Below are 18002 nucleotides of genomic sequence, written 5' to 3' on the forward strand. Positions count from 1 at the left end.
TAAATAAAATTTTCACCAGATCACTCTCCCTAATTAAGTTTCAATGAGAACAAACTGAATAAGAAGAAATCAACATTCGTGTTCTAATTGTTTGGTTTAAGGTATTACCTGCCCACAGGCATAGAGGCATTTCCAGGCTAGGAAGGAAACTGCTTGCCCCCATGCACAAAGAACTTGGGAACAAATAAAAATAAAAGACACAATAAAATTAAAAAAAAAAAAAAGAAAAAGAAAAACTTAACAATAAACAATATACTGAATGGCTTTGTTTTCTTGTTGTTACTGCGTGTGTCTGTGTTTATTCTCCATATCCATAATTATGTCAGACAAGATATACATTTTATATAAAGTAATTGCCAGTCCTGTAATGAGTGATCTGAAAAAATAACCTGCAAGAATCTTGATGAGAAAAAATAGCCTCTTATTTAACTTTCTAGTTTTATAATAACACCCCTTTCATACTAGTCAACAAATATTTGCTGACTGATGAACAGTGATACTGAGTTAAAATGAGATTAAAGTCAAGAATCCAGGTGATTCTGGGTCTACCACTGACTAAGCAACCTTGAGCCTTGGAGATCGTCCATACTCTACCTCCCATCTTGATGGGATCTTTGCAGGGATTCGTTAAGGTACAATGAAGAGAACACTGAACAAATGAGTCAGACACACCCCTTTACTATAGCTCTGTGATTGAGAAATCACCCTCTCTGGCATCTGTTTTTCCTAAGTAAAAATTGAGAAGGGTGGGCCAAATTGCTAAACTTCTCTCCAGCTCAAAGATTCTCTGCTCAGACATTTCTTTTACAATTGCTAGCAGGATTCCTCAAGAACTGTGCTAACAGGAAAGGTTCCTCTTTCATTAAAGATGCTTTTCCAATCTATTCCTCTACTGAGACAGCACCCAACCCATTCATTAAGAAAAATAATAAAAATAACATTTCTCATTTTATTTAGCAATTTAGTTATTAACTCACAGAAGGTTGCTTTTAATTTGATTTGCGTACCAATAATGTTTGCCAACTGAAAGAGAACTGAATAGAGAACACACAAACAGTGGGGGTTCTCTCAAGAACAGCCTCTCAAGGGGCATGAGAATGCATCCAGTTTCCAAGACAAGGACTCTAGATTAACAAAACTAAAGTGAGCACAGCCACCTCACCCAACACCCCAAACCTGCTAATCTTCCTTTATATTGTATTTCATGCAATGCAACCACCATTGACCAATCTGAATCTGAGACATTTACCATCCAAACCCTATCACTGCCTTTGTCTCAAACATTACTGTTTCCCACCAGCAGCACCCCAAGTGACTCTCCTGTGATCTCCTCCAAGTATCTGCCAACAGTGCCATCAATGCCAATGTCCCTCGAGCTGCCTGTCCTCAGCGGAACTGTCAATGGCTCTCCTTAGCATGTGCAAATGTCCTGACTTCCATCACCTGGCCCAAGACCTCTCAACCTCATCTAGCCATCACCCCACAGGTACCTTGACCCTAACCACACCTTACAGCTCCCTGAGGACACCACAATCTTGTTCACCTCCTGCCTTTGTACTCGCTTACCTGAAATGCCCTTTTCCATCTGGTAAATTGCTGTTTCAGGATCAACTCAAGAATCACCTCCTGATGGAAGCCTTCCCTGAAATCCCCAGGCTCACACCTGTCTGAAATACATGTACCCTCATCTGTAGTTCCGAAACTGAATTATCACAGCACCTAAAAAGTACATTTCATTTTTTTTATTTTATTTATTTCACTGCCTAGTGAGTCTGTGGATTCCTCAACGTAGTATTTTTTCATCTTGAAAACATCGGGGATAGTCTTGTAAAATATAAGGTCCTTAATAAATGTTACAGATGCATGGATGAACCCTGATAATGAATTCAAAGTAGAAGAGACAACCTCCATGAGGAATATGAACACTAAAAATTATACTAATGGTAAAAAAGGCAGGCCTACCAGAATCCACTTTTAGTGTTGTCATGGCTTTTAATTCAAAGCAAAAAAAAAACAAAAAAACAACAAAAAAAACCTCTCCCAAATCCTAAATTATGGAGACTAAGAGAGAAACGAAGAGAAAAAAAAAGACAATGTATATACTAAACATATACACTAAACCTTAGCGTCTTAATGACTTACCTATGAAAACAAGGAAGTATTCCCTCCTCCAACACTATAGAACATAATCTCTTTCTAAATTACACTACAGAAAAGTAACTTGAGAATAAGACCATGCTAATACTGTAATATTACTGGAAATTAAGATGTTGTCAGGAAAATGTAAGAAATGAGATGCCTCATCTTATAAGAAAATGTTAATTTTTTTCCCAGAAAATTACCCCTGAGATTGTCACTTGGCACCAGGCCCTGATACAATTCCTGAGGCTCGGCTCTAAGTCACTGGCCCCCTTCCAGGTGTCACCAGTCAAGGTGCGGGGGACCGAGCGGGGAAAAGATGACTTCTTCTCATGACAATGCAATCTTCTTAATGGTTCTTCCCCACCCTCCCCGCCATTCTCCCAACCCCAACCTTTTTATACCACACAGTGAAAAGAACAAATGTATAAATTGCTATGTAATGCAATTCAACTTAATTTAATAAGCATAAAGAACGTAACAGAGAGGAAGCAATGGACCAAGTTAAATGTTAAGCAGAAGGATGATCCAAGGAGTGAACTTGCCTGTTATTAGCACTCACTGTCTGGGATCACTACATTTACAGATGAAATTACATAATGCATGAGTCATTTCAAATCATGACTGTACTGATTCATTTAATGTGTTCAAGCAAACCTGCAATAAAATGACCTAGAAGTCTTGAGATGCAGCTGATTCTCTAATCAAAATACTGGAGGTGGCAGATAGAGTTTGGAAAATTTTAAATCCTGTTATTTTCATAATAAAAATGGGCAGAAGAATGTGAGATTTTTGAGTTTGTCAAAATTGGCATTTTTTTTTTATAATGGTTGAGAATTTACTGTTCTGGAGGATTCTATGACAGTAAATCAACACTGGTACCCACTGCAGGGTTGGTCCAGGAACTCAGTTTCTGTCCCATTCAGATCACAGGATGATTGGGAGCCCAACCTTTGACTTCAACCTCAGTGATTTTAGCTTTAAAATCAGTCTTACATGCTGATGGCTTCTTTTTGGGGTGATGAAAATGTTCTGACAGATAGTGATGAATGCTGCAGACCTCTGAATTTACTAAAAGCCACTGAATTGCACACCATAAACAGGTCTTTTGGTATATGAACTAACTCAATAAAACTGTTCTTTTTAAAAATAGTCAGAAAGCTCTTACAACTTTTCCCATAAACTTAGACCTTGAGTGTATGTTGTGCTGTCCCTGTTAACGACATGGACACACTCTGCCTCCCAATTCATTTTTGTGGGAAAAGCCAAAGGCTTGAAATTACACGGTTTGGGAACTGAACCTACATCAGATAGGTTCGCTTCCCAGGCTCTGGAATCCTGAGTCCATGACTGTCTGAACTCCAGTCCCCAGCTACAAAGTAGGCAAACACCACCTACCTATCGGATGAGACTGAGAATCTGCGAATCACCACCAAGCTCAGACTGAGAGTAACACGGCAGGCAGAACATTAAAATGGAGCGGGCTCTAAGAAAGGAATGTCAGAAGGGAAGAAGCAACAGCATGAAGGATGTGAAGATCAGGACTGAAGCCAGTCTCCCTGCAATCAGGGCAAACCCCTCTGGAGTCCTCTTTGGTCCCATGATGCTTTGGGTGGGAGTGATGTGGAGTTGGGAGGGGAAGGGTCTGCTCCCAGAAGCATGTGCTATAGTATCAAGACTATATTATCTATCATATGTAAATCTCTGGACTCCTTACTCAGGTAATTTACATCTCTGGATTCCTTACTCAGGAAATTTAAATCTCTAGATTCCTTACTCGGGTAGTTTATGTGACTAACCACAAAGTAGAGACATTTTCTATATTTTTAATCTCAAGTTTCATTAAGCACTCAGTCCACTAATGGAATGACAGCCTCTTGCTTGAAGTTGCTGTTAATTAGAGCACATAGTTTTGCACCAAGATTCACTTTTTATAGATTAATTCTATACAATAAAACATGCCTGAGGTTGATCGTTCACAGTCTTTTCATTGCAAGCCTCAAGATTCCACACCTGTGATTAATCTACATCAGCACAAGTTGAAACATCAGCTTTTTGATCATTTTGTGCTATTGCAACTCTTAAGAAGCAACTTACCTGACAATATGAACAATCTATATTTACCATCAATAACCCAAATTCCCAACTGGGCCAAAATTTAATGTGAAATTAAATCTTCATTGTGGTTTTAGTAACACCATTCTCACTGAAAATGTGCTCTATTTGTCCAAGCAACAATGAAAGAGAGAGAAAAAAAAGGCCTTTAAAATTTACATATAAGCCGTGGCCAGTTTGGCTCAACAGTTAGAGCATCTGCCTTCAGAGCAGAGTCGCGGGTTTGATTCTGGTCAAGGGCACATACCTCGGTTATAGTTCGATCCCCAGCCCTGGTTGGGGTTGTGCAGGAGGCAACCAATTGATGTGTCTCTCTCACATCGATGTCTGTCTGTCTGTCTGTCTGTCTGTCTGTCTGTCTGTCTCTCTCTCCCCCTCCCTCCCTCCCTTCCACTCTGTCTGAAGTTAAATGGAAAAAGTATCCTCAGGTGAGGATTTAAAAGATAAATAAATAAAATAAAAATTACATATGTGTGTATATGTCCATGTGTTTGTATACACACATATACATAAATATAAAGATATAAACTTTGTGCCACACTTTTCTAGCCTTGAAAAGCAATCCAATTTAAGAGCTAAGAAGACTAGCAAGTTATCAGCCCTGTCCTCCCCCAGGTGGGACTTGACAGCCAGCTAAATTCTCTCACTCACAGCTGCTCAGGAGACAGATGGGTTAACCAACTAGTCTTCCTCAACTGCATATTAAAATGGCTGGAGACTGCTCTCCAGCGGGGCTGGAGAAAGCTGAATATCACTGAGATGGGATTCCTTCAACAAGAAGACAGGACCATGAAAGTGTGGCAGGAGTGTAAAAAGGAAATAAAAACATTAGCAAGTGCCTGTGTTTACCATTCACACTGTCAACAATTCTGAGAAAAATTCCACTGCGTTTCGGGTCACTAAACTCTCATCCATTTCATAAACACTTGTCTCCCTGATTCTGCTTTTTAATTGTATAAATCCCAAAGGGAAACGGTACTGTTCTGGAAGTTTAAGAATGGCTTATTTTCTAAAATTGGCAGGAAGGAAAACGCTGGCTTCTGTTCGTTCTAATTTTGAATGCATTAAGTAGTGGAGGAGGGAACTCTTCGATAATAACCTCTTTTTTTTTTTTTTAACATGTTAGTTGTTTCATGTGCAGCATTTTTGTTGGTTCTACCAGCATTGCTGTGCAGTCAGGTTTATTTTAAGAGAACACATTCTGGCATAAATTCAAGTGTGTCTCCTAGAACTTTTAACCAAATTTAGACTGGCTTAACACAACCGTGAAGTGTCCTTCCGGAGTTTTCCACTTTAGACATATGAAGAGTAGGTCAGACACGTGTTTAGAAGTTATTTTGTTTTAACTATCATTTTATATAAACTTTCCCAGCACACAAACAAATGTGTTAACTTCTCCTTCAGGGCGACGGTCAACACCTAATGCCTTTGGCGAAGACAAGATCCAACACGTAAGGTAATTTAGGGGGAAAGGCAAAGAAATACGAATATTCCGCAGAAGCAGGGGCATGCCAGGGTGGGAAACGCTTCCACAGTGTCCATATGTGAAAATATGGGAGATGAGTGGTCCCCAAATGTAGGTTTACTGTCCATCAAACAGTAAGAATGGTAAGGAAACTGTGTTACACATTTACTGCCATTTCTCAAATACAGTGTGAGTGAACTGATACATCACACACACATACATGTAACACATATTTTGAACATATATTCAATCCATATATACTAAAAACTGCAGCTACAACCTTTAATGAAGGCCCTCATATTTTTTTTTTTTTTTGTAAGTAACTACCAGCACTCCATGCCCTACCCGATGCCGAGGTGTCCTCTATCACTATCATCTTCCTACCCCTATACTGTGGTTAAAATCCAGAACCGGGCCCTGGCCAGCACCAAAAGGCTGCCAGTTCGATTCCCACTCAGCACACATGCCCAGGTTGCAGGTTCAATCTCCGGTCAGAGTGCATATGCAGGAGGCAACCAATCAATGTTTCTCTCTCACACAGATGTTCCTCTCTCTCTAAAATCAATAAAAACATATTAAAAATAGAACAAGCACACAAAACAGAAATACAGAACGAGGGCCAGACTGCCTGAGTTGGGGTTCAGGAGCAGCCATTTCCTATCCTTGGGGCCTTAGTCGGGCAAGTTAATGTGCCCCGTTTCTTTCATCTGTAAAATTAAGATTTAAAATGTATGCCTGTCTTCCAGAGTAACTATAAGGAGTAAATGAGTGAATGTATGTAAAGCACTTAGACTAGGACCTGATATATAACCACCTATAAAGGGTTAGCCATAACTATTATTGATGCTGTTGCTAATATCAGAAACATAATATTGACCTTTGTGATACTCATTCCCTTCCTTTTATTGATAGTTCTTACATTGTAACAACTAGAAATTACAGTCACTTTGTCTTGCCTTCGAATGCAGTTCTTTTCTCACTCTGGAAGACAGAAGGCAAAGGAGAGGGTAGTGCAGAACTGGATTTGAAGTGTGTCAAACTTTTGTACCTCAATAATGAATAACAAATCACTTGAAATAGTCACAGTGGACTACAATCTAGTTCTGCCCCACAGCAGGACTGGAAACTGATGGTAAAAGCAGGGATCCCTAAACCAGTAAAGTTTATTGATAGACTAAAGGGAAATTTTCACATTGATAACAGGTATATAAATTCCATTCCCCAGGGGTTATCTATAGTGAAGAGAAAGGTGAACCAAGGGGTCAACAACACCTTTAATTTAAAATACTTCATCTTCTTTATTAATATGGATGCATGTATGAACATCTATCAATAATACTATGGAGCCCTGGCTGGTGTGGTTAAGCAGTTATATTGGCCTGAGTACCAAAGGGTCTCAGGTTTGATTCCCAGTCAAGGGCATGTACCTGGGTTGCAGGTTTAATCCCGGCCCTAGTCAGGGTCATGCACGAAGGAAACCAATCAAAGTGTCTCTCTCACATTGATGTTTCTCTCCCTCCCCACCCCCATACTCTTTTTTTTTTAATCCTCACTCGAGGACATTTTTGCATTTATCTTCAGATAGAGTGGGAGGGAGAAAGAGAGTGAGAAACATCAATGTGAGAGAGACACATCGAGTGGTTGCCACCCACACAACCCCAACCAGGGCCAGGGACAAACTGCAACCAAGGAACGTGCCCTTAGCGGGAACTGAACCCAGGATTCTCTGGTCCGCGGGCCGACGCTCTAACTGCTGAGCCAAACTGGCCAGGGCATCTTTCTAAAAAATCAGTAGAAAAATATCCTTGGGAAAATTTAAAAAAAAAAAAAAATTTAATAAAGAAATAAATAGAAAAAGAATACTATGGAACAATTTATACAATAAAAATCCTAACATGAAAACCCAAGTGTCACATCTAGAACTCACCCAAGTCCTTTTAACATACAAAATTAACACAGCGATGCCCAGACATGCATGCATGACCTGCTAGAGGCCATTCAATAGCTAATATGAATAACCAAGGAATCGTACTTTCCACAGAACAGTCTCTCTAGTTCACCAAAACTACACTGCAAACTTTAAAAAAAAAAAAAAAAAAAAAAATGACCAGCATAAAGGCTTTATCTAAAAGGACATAGTTTTCCCTTAGATCTTACTTTGCCATCTTTAGTCACGAGATAAGAAACCACACTTGAGATGCTGTGGCCACCGGCCCCGAGGGGTGGCCTGGAAGTGGCCTGCGAGAGAGAGGTCTGCGGCAGGATCCTGAGACAGCTCACAATCCACTTGTAGTTTCCAAAAGGGAAACACGGGTTGCACTTAAAACCATGCCTTACTGCTCTTCCCTACCCTTTTACCCACCGTCTTCACCGCGTGCTCGAAGCCCTCATTTCCGAGGGTGACTGGGACAAGCCAGCACCAGGTACTTTTCTCAAGATTCGCTTCCCCGGGGGTGCTTGGCTACCCAGCCTTGTTCTCCCTGCCCCTGGCTTTGCCCACCAGGAAATGGCAGCGACCCTCTGACAGCAAGACTTTGTCCTCTTCAGCTCTGAGTCCCCGTCCCCAGGCACGGTGCCTGCCCAAGGGCACACACTCAAGGGACTGTGCTGCAGAATAAGGACTCCTCCTCCAGAGAGCCCTTGCAGGATTTAAAAAGCGGTGCATGTCCCTACCCCCACCGCCCGCATTCTGATGGGTCTAGATAAAGAACTCCCCATACCTCCTCTTTGGATGTCCAGGGCAATTATGTGCAGTAAATAACATACTGTTGGTTCATAGCATGTGTTTCATTCCAGCTGCACCCAAGCACGAGAGAAACAGACCCTGCAGCCTTGAGAAACTTAATTCCTCAAGATTTCTGTCCCTTTTACCTGTCAAACGAAGGCTACAGACACCAACTTCCTCATATATGTCAAGTCTGCGACACAGGATTTGGCACAAAAGTAAACACTCAAATAACTGCTCTCTCCGCCTCACAGACCAAAAAGTAAAAAGTCAGAGTAACTGAACTCAACAAGGACAGGACCAGATCATCAGATGGCCTCTCTTGAATTTTCTGAGCTGCTTTTCTATCCCACTCATCTATCCCACTCAAACTGCACCTCTGCCCTTCCCTTCTCTGGAGGCCTGAGGCTCACCTGGCCAGCGGATCGTAAGTTCCCAAGGTGGGAGCCCCTGCACCTAGCCGCCAGGGCCAGGGTCTGAGCAGAAGGCTTTACTCGGAGAATGGGCTCAGAAAGGCCACGTACAATGAACACGACTAAACCAAGCCTTTGCCACTCTCCAAATTGAGATGGAACAGGAAAAAAAAAAAAATTGCGTTTTGCTACTAATTTTGAGCATAGAAATTCAAAGATATTTGCGGGGGACTGCAGCGCTCCATCTTGGACAAGTGACTCTTCTCCTGGTTCTTAACTAGAACTATCCAACTTAGACAGGAAACCTTGGATACATTGTATAGAAATTACCAATTTCTACGGTCTCAAAATCAAACTAACCTAGAAAGATAGGCTTGGAAACTACCAGCCAACTTCATTCTGCAAGTAACCATTAAGTTTTAATCAGATGTGGTTCAATTTCTGGAACATCGAGCATTAAGAAGGGCTCATCAAGAAAAATGGGTGCAAGTGGGAGGAGGAAGAGAACAAAAGAACCGCCCCCAAGCCAGTCATTTCACACAGACTCTCGACTGAATACTTCTGCCCCTCTCTGCAGCTGTTGTCTCCTGCAGTTGGCACAGGGCGCTGCCAGTCTGGGACCGGTTTCCAGTGAGGACAGCATTGTTTTATTAGCTACTTAGACAGTGCACACACCATTAATGGAGTTTTTATCTCTCCATTTTCCTGTCAGTACAGAACCAGCCAGTCTGACTCTGTTATTATCATTAAGAAAGCTTTTTTTTCCCCTCCCTCCCCACATACCCTCGTTAATCCAAACAACATCTGGGAACTTCAGCCTCTATCATGTAAAAGGGAAACAGATTTAGAGGGAAAGCCACGCTGAACAACAAAAGTCCAACAGCCAAACTTATCTTCAGCCACCAATGTCTCTTCACTTCAAAAAGGCAAAGTGCTTCTCCCCACATGGCTTCAGACTTCCTCTAGACCTTTGCTATATGGAAAAAAACAACAACAACAAAAAAAACATTTTGACATGTAGCTTTTAAAAAAAGAGAAAATACTACTGCTTTCCTAGATAGGAAGTCCAGTTATAAAAAAAAAATTATGATAAAAGTCAAGAATAATATTGAGAGGATTTGTAAAACAATGGGTTTTGGTTTTTTTTCCCGAAAAGGACCCTTTATGTACATCTCCAGCTGACAAACCAATAGGAAAGAACTGGCGCCACCGAACCCAGAAAAGATGTCCTCCTGTAACAGACAGCTGTCTCCTCTGCAGTTTAAGTATGCTTTCTGCTGAGATCCTGCTCTGTGAGTCACGGAATCAATACAGGGCAATGCACGGAGCCAGCCACACTGCAGATTCCCACAGCAGCGCTGTGTGGGTCAAGCCACACAGCAGCTCTGTCCCTTTCCTGTCCCCAGTCCATGCGTCTGGGGACACTGCATACAGGCTTTCTCCTTCATGCTTGAACATGCCTCTGTGGGTCCTCGATGTTGGTCCTTTCAGCATCGTGAGTAGAACCTGAAAGTTGCAAATCTCCAATGTGCAGATGTCCAGCAACCCCTCAGACACCTCTCCCCTGCTCCTTTTTGAGTTTTCTAAAATGCACCAATAACAGCTATACTTAGGTTAGAAGGGACTGACTTCCCCACAAATGTTCCTCCACAAGTAGAAGACACAATCAGCACTGAACATTTAGGGAAAGCCAAAACTGGAGAGTCAACAAACGTTAATAGTTTATTTTTAATACATCTTTTTGTTCCATTCAGCAAAAAAAAAAAAAAAGAAGGGAAAATCACTAACTGTCTGAGCCACAGGCTGCTGCTCCCTGGAAGCTTTGCCTTAGAGCCCCTGGCAGTCTGTTGTTAATGACAGTCTCAGAAACCTGATCCTCTCGCAGTGGGAGACTTGAGTAGGCACTGGCCTCTCTCTGGTCTCGCCTTTCCATTGTCCCACCCTGCAGGGCCAGCTGTTTCTGACAGCCAAAATGCTGCGTGCTAAGCAATGAAGGCTCTCGGAGAAGGAATTTTCATTTCTATAATGCATAGGCCTCTGTGGACAAATTATACAGCTTATGGTGCTGGCTGCAGGATGCTGCTCCAGGCTTGAAGTGCTGCCAAAATGCAGCCTTCCCTTCCCTCTCCCCAGCCCCATGCAGACAAGACAGTCACCTACAATGAATGTGAATGGCCAGAGAGAAACAGAACATGTGTTTTCAGTGACATACAAACATATGTCAGGAAGAGCTGTCCAGCTACAATCATTGATGTAATGGCACACAGTGAAAGATAACTAAGCTCATGTCACACCACGGAGTGACCTAGTGTGGCAGCCATTAAGACCTACTGCAATTTGATACCCTGCAGGGAGCATCCCTGGAGAAGCAAAATCACTGGCCCTCTGCTTCTAGGGGACACCAGAATGACCTAGAAAACACACCCAGAACTTACTGCTTCCTGAAAACCGAGGTGGTAACCACTAAGCAACAATGCAGGAGATCCAAGAACAAGACTCTATAAGCCTCCAATATGTGCCTTATAGCATTGTTTTGTAGGAACTGTTCACCTCTCCAGCTTCTTCTGTACACACTACCCCCTTCCACGATCCTGACTTTGACTTTGGACTGGGAACATGCCCCCTCCTAGTCTGCCTGAACACTGGGGGAGAGGGGCTAGACCAATCAGCACAAGGCATTCGGTTGTGGGGTAGGATTTCGCTTAGCTTGGTCCAATCAGTTTGGACCTGTCAGGTTTTTAAAGGAACTTCTAAACAAGAAAGTTTGATTTTCTCATTACACTTGAACCTGGGAGAATACGTCATAGCCATTTCGCTACCACGAAGGGAGAGGCTACATGAGAAAAAAACTGACAGAGAAAGAATAATTAGGGGGAAATAAGAGGGTTCCAAGCACACTGCTTGGGACCTGGGTCAACCCAGATCAAAAACCTGCCCTGCCCTGGACTCCCCAGTATGGCAGCCATTAGTTTCTCATCTTACTTAGACTACTCTGGGCTGTATTTTCCATCACTTTCTAAGGCAGACTAACCGATGAACCATCATTCCATTCTAAAAACACCCACCAATTAACACGAATGCACGTTACACCTGATCACATAAACAAGAAAGAAGTTGCATTTTTGTTTGTTTCCCATTAGAACATACTCTTTCACTTTTCTCCTCTAACCCTTATATGCTAACGTGAGCTAAAATATGCAAACCGGCTCCTGCTTTGGGCCCCTTCCACAAGGCAAGTCTAAATATCTGACCTGAATTCAAGGAGAAATGAAGAAGCTAAATTCATGATCCACATTTTCTTTTGGTGTCATAAATCCTAACCCAACCTGGACCGTGTGGCAGAGAGCAAGGGGACTCTGGATAGCGAGTGGTCTGTCAGCACCACGTCGATGAGGCTAGCTTGGAAAGGCCAGGAGACCCTCGCAGCCCTGAAGGGAGGTGGGAGGGGGACACCTGCTCTTCCGCTGGGGGTTCAGGTCAGTCAAAGCATCAGCACCTGCAGGCGGAGAGCGCCCAGGCCATCCCGCAGGCCACATCCGCAGCTCACATGCGCAGCCCTCTCTTCTTTATCATTAACACTGTCTGGCCAGCAAGGGCAGGGTTTGGTCAAGAACACCGGAGACTTTAAGCAGGAGGCATATCCAGAACCACAGTGGGCTCACAGCCACTCACGACAATTACAAATATCCTCCTGGCCACTGGACTGACAACAACCACAGTTCCTGCTCCCTTGGTGGTAACAGAACTGCAGGCTTTTCCCCCACGAAATGCCGCACAACCAACCAGGTGTGGCCAAAACCAGGAAATGTGAGCCATACAAGCTGACGCCACACCCTGGCAAGCCACGCTTCTCTCCCTCCTCTCGTCCTCCTCTCGTCCATACTTGGCCTCCGATCCCCCAAGATCAAAGGGAGCCTTTCAAGTTGAAAACCGTATGAAGGAGATCTGTTTGGTCCTTAGGAAGAACACACAGGCTCAACATTGTGATAGAAGAGGGGGAGGGAGAGAATGAGTTCAACTCCCTTTCAACCCCTTTCAATCATAATTATTAGGGATTTCAAACCTTTATATCAATTCTTTTATATGAGGATAGTAGGTCACAGGAGGGGGGTGGAGGGAGCTTGCCCTGACTCCTCACTTGGGGGAAACGGAAAAGAAGGACAAAAAGGCCACTAAGACTGTTCAGGCAGGGAAATAATATAAACAAATAAATGACCACACTTACCAGCTGCTTCTCAGGGACAAGGAGTGCACCAAAGTTCTCGGGACTGATTTAGGCTGAATGTTTGACGATCCACCCCATCTTGTGAACCCAGAGATCACCCCAGTACTTTTCTTGGGAAATAACCCTTGTTCTACCCACTGTTGAAAAACAGAAACTACAATGGTCCAAATACTGAAGATGGCCCTGGGTACCGTCTTTTGTACCATTCATCTCCTGGACCTGGCACAGCGCAGACCTACAGTTGGTGTCCCAACATATAACTGCCCCCAGCGAGGACGGATCTCTCTTCCACACCACTTCTTGACCCCAAGGAAAGGCCCATCCAGTAATCGACTGCAGGGAATACAGAGGGCATTCTGAACCAAGTTCACTGCCTGTCCTTCCCGTAGACAGACGTTCGTGTACTTATCCATTATGTACTGAGCACCCTCAATGAGCAGGCACAGCTTCAGGCACCGGAGGTACAACAGTACATGCAACCAAGTTCCCACCACATGCTACCTGCAGCAGAAAACGCCACCTGGGAGTGACTTCATTCATCTAACCACACCTCCTGCTGTAAGGCCCAAATCTGAGCAGATTCCTGTACATGCGCCTATGTAAGAAATTCAACCCATAAGCTAATCAACCCTGGGAAAAGTCTTTAACATCCATTCACACCACCAATATTCCAGGTCACATGATGACCCAACTTCCTCGATTTCCAGCACTTGGTGCCTTGTCTTTTATTTTCACCCCTAGAAACCCCAGAAATGATCTCTCATACAAAGGGGCTTAGGGAAAGTAATTTTAATCCAAAACAATGACTCTGGGCAGGACTATTCTAAGGCTCACTGACTGTGATTTTACCTGAAAACTAGCAAGGCAGTGTGTGAATTCAAGGTTTCCTAGTTCAAAGAACAATATATTTAATCACATCTCTATTATAAAAGCCAAGTGATACCGAATAAACGTCTCAGACTTGAACAGTCACAAAATTATTCCTACAAATACAAATTTAACACTAATTAAACCACACTCTAAATTCTATCCTTCCATTGAGTTCGGAGGTAGAAACCTTGAACCAAGGGGAAGTACAGCTTCACAAAGCTAAAAATGACCACTGCTCAGGCTCAGTAACATAGCCAATAAGTGTGTTCTTATTCATGCTAAATTCCAATCCTTCTACAAACTAACCAAATGAATACCATACAGCCAGATTATAATGACTGATGTATCCAACGCTACGTAACACAACACACTAATGATCTGCTTACAAAATCCTGCATGCTAGATACTTATGGTGGGTACTTGGAACCATTCCTTAATGTTGCCAGTGCCCTGGTTTTCTCTGCAAAGTAAATAATGATGGCAGCCACACGTTTTTATAACTCCTCCCAGGTACCAGATACTGCTACACTAGAGTTTTGCACGCATATTAATTACCATACTTACTCCTCCCAACATGAATAACAAACAATACAATAGGAATTATTACCCACACTTTGGAAATGATCAAATGGAAGCTCAGAGAGGTTAAATAATTTCCCTAATGTCACAAAGCTGGAGAGTGACAGAATGAAATTCAAACCTGCACCTGCCAGACACCATCACCCAGTATGGTGCAGTCTCTGCATTCCTTTCCAGCCACAATGTTACGGGAGAGGGTTAACGCATGCCTGGTGGAGCAACCTTGCTGTAGACTGCCGTCACTGCGCGTGCTGCTTACATTTCACAGGCCTGTGCAGGGATAGGAGGATTCGTGGATACACCAAAACTCCAAATGAAGGTATAATCCGCTTGAAAATACCAATCAGTCACCTTACAATGCTGTACGAAACACATCGGAGCACATCTCAAACTACAATAGGGTTAGACAGCCAGCATCCATTCAAAGTAAGACTGAAACAATAGAAAAAGGAAATATATATATATACACACACACATATATATATGTGTGTGTGTGTGTGTATGTGTATACATATATACATATACATATATACACACACATATGTGAATGTGTGTATGTATGTGTATACATATATACATATACATACACATATATATACACACACATATATACATATACATATAAAAAAATCAGATTTAAGCCAAATGAAGAAAAGAAAATAGTTGGGAACACAGCCTAAGACCTGTGCCCACAGCGAGCTTCCGAAAGCACCTCTGCCCACAGGGCAGGCCAAGGAGCACCAGCCTGCAGGGCAGGTGACGCTCTGAGGCATCTCCTCGGGGAAGGAGGTTGGGGGCTGCCCTTGGCACAGCCTCCATCGTGCTGAGGGAAATCAAGTTCAGGTGCCTACAGGAGCTGTCTTCTAGTTTTGTAAACCCGCTGGAAAGGATTCCAGTGAAGAGAAAGACTTCCAGACCAGGTATGACAAATTCCCAACTAATATAACAGATCTGCCAACTAGCCTCTCAGCTTTCCCTGGAGACCCCCAGGCCACATCCCTGCTAGGTGTGCCCTTCCCTGCCGTCTTCGCTCTCCTCCAGGCTCTGCCACACCGCTCAGCTCCACTCCCTCCCAAACCCTCACTCCAACTTCCGGAGAAAGAACAAGCTCCTCGAAGAAAACCACCCGAAATTAATAAACAAAAACCTTGGAGTGAAAAAGATCACTTCCTGTATTTCAAAATAGCACCCTCATAATCACCAAGCCAGGACTTTTACATCCTATGCTTTGTGTTATTGTTCAGTTCCGCAGGCACCACGGGCTAGCCAGGAGCTCAGAGCTGCATAGCCAAAGAAGTCTTCTGGCTCTCAAAGGCTGATGAAAAGGCAGGAATTTCCCACTGAAGAGCAAAATAATAGGACAGAGATGAGGGGTTTCAAATCTTGTAGTTATGCCAGTAGTTAAAAAGGTCAAAGAAATAAACAACTACTGGCTGAGGTACTGTAGTGAGCTGAATGGTGGACCCCAAAAAGATATGTCCACACCTAATTGCTAGAACCTGTCAATGGGGTTTTATTTGGGAAAGGGTCTTTCCAGATGTAATTAAATCTGGATCTCAAGCCCGGCCAGTGTAGCTCAGTGGCTGAACGTCGACCCATGCACCAAGAGGTCTCCGGTTGGATTCCTGGTCAGGGCACATGCCCAGGTTGTGGGCCTGATCCCCAGTGGGGGGCATGCAGGAGGCAGCCAATCAATGTTCTCGCTCATCGATGTTTCTATCTCTCTTCCCTCTCCCTTCCTCTCTCTCTAAAATCAATAAAGAAAAAAAAAATTTGTTTTAATCTGTTTAAAAAAATCTAGATCTCAAAATAAGATTATCCTGGATTATTGGGGTGGGCCCAAAAGCCTATGACAACTATCCTTATAATGGTCACACAAAGGAAAAGTGGAGAAGGCTCTGTGACAACGGAAGCAGAGGATTATGCAGCCACAAACCAAGAAAAACCAGGAGCCACCAGGAGCTGGGAGAGGCCAGGAAGGCCCCTCCCGGGAGCCCTCAGAGAAGCAGGGCCAGGCCCAACTCCTTGACTTTAGCCTCCCTCCCAACCAGGAAAGAATACATTTCTGTTGTTCTCAACCACCAAGTTTGTAGTCGTTTGTTATCCAAGTCCAAGGAGACTAATACAGATGGTGAGAAAAACACTGCTTCGAGGCTGGGTTCAGGCCACACGCAGAAGGAAGACACCTCCAAGGACAGAAGACGAGCTGGCGAACCCGGAGGAAATGCACGCTGCCTCATTACAGGGTAAGGAGAGAGGAGAGCTTGAAATGTAACTTAGGGTGAAAAGCGACTTCAATGTGTATCTAGGTCATATTAATTTCATTAGCTAACAGGGGAGTCACAGAAGACATCTGAGCAAGGGAATAAAATGTACAATGTCGTGTTTAAGGAAAATTAATCTAATATTCAAAAGGGGCGAATTAGAAGCAAATATCCGGCAGACCTGCCCTTTGTGAGGAGAGATTCTTGAAGAACAGAAACCAAGTACCCACATTCTAATCCCCAGAATCTGGGAATGTTACTTTATGTGACAAAGGCACTTTGCAGATGTGATTAAATTAGGGATCTTGAGATAGGGAGATTATCCTGGATTATCTGAATGTGCTATAAACTAATCAGAAGTGTCCCGTTAAGAGGAAGGCAGGGGGAGTTGCGACTGCAGAGAGAAGGCAATGTGACTAATGGAAACAGAGAGAAGGGCTGTGCTTTGGAGATGGAGGAGGGACCACAAGCCAAAGGAAATGGACTCTCCGCTCAGAGCCTCCAGAACTGTTAAACAATAAATGTGTGTTGTTTCAAGATACTAAGTTTCTCATAATTTGTTACAGTGGCAATAGCAAGTCAAGTTTTATGTTTTCTCCTCGGAAATTCAGATAAACCTTTCTTCCCCTGAATTCTTTCAGAAAGGATTCTCTCTTGCTTTTTCCCTTGGTTCACCCTAGCTGGTCCTGTTGTATTCTTCCAAAGCTCATGTTCAACATCCTCTGTTTTAACACTCCCTAACTCAGTTGTTTTAGACCTTTGTGCATCTCAAAACCCAACATTTTTATCTACATGTGCCATACAAGGGAGTTGGAGAGAATATACTAACTTACCCACCCACCTCACTCCAAAAAGGATTTAAGAATAAGCTATTTCCTTCTGGGATGATGACAATGTTTTATATCTTCATTTGTATGATACTTACATTGAAGAATACAGATTTAAAAATGTATCGAGCCTGGCTGGTGTGGCTCAGTGGACTGAGTGTCATCCCATGGACTGAGAGGTCCCAGTCTGATTCTTGGTCAGGGCACATGCCCGGGTTGCAGGCTCGATACCCAGTTGGGGGTGTGCAGGAGACAGCCAATCGATGTTTCTCTCTCACATCAATGTTTCTATCTCTCTCTCCCTTCTGCTCTCTCTAAAATAATCAATAAAACATATTTTTAAAATAAGTATAAATAAATAAAAATGCATGGAGTGAATG

General features: G+C 43.1%; 1 protein-coding gene across 2 annotated transcripts in view; it reads right to left on the minus strand.

Annotated features, from left to right (window-relative positions):
* ACVR1 (activin A receptor type 1) overlaps positions 1 to 18002 on the minus strand; it is a 130436-nt gene that overhangs the window by 85077 nt on the left and 27357 nt on the right. The window contains exon 1 of one of the 2 annotated variants that reach the window (XM_036254737.1): positions 3538 to 3712. The exons of the other annotated variant lie outside the window; for it this stretch is intronic. The gene's annotated coding sequence lies outside the window, so the exon portion shown is untranslated. Of the gene's footprint in view, positions 1 to 3537; positions 3713 to 18002 lie in introns of those variants that run through there. 2 annotated transcript variants of the gene reach the window in all.

This window comes from Molossus molossus, unplaced genomic scaffold (assembly GCF_014108415.1).
Source record: "Molossus molossus isolate mMolMol1 unplaced genomic scaffold, mMolMol1.p scaffold_m16_p_11, whole genome shotgun sequence".
Classification (NCBI taxonomy): domain Eukaryota; kingdom Metazoa; phylum Chordata; class Mammalia; order Chiroptera; family Molossidae; genus Molossus; species Molossus molossus.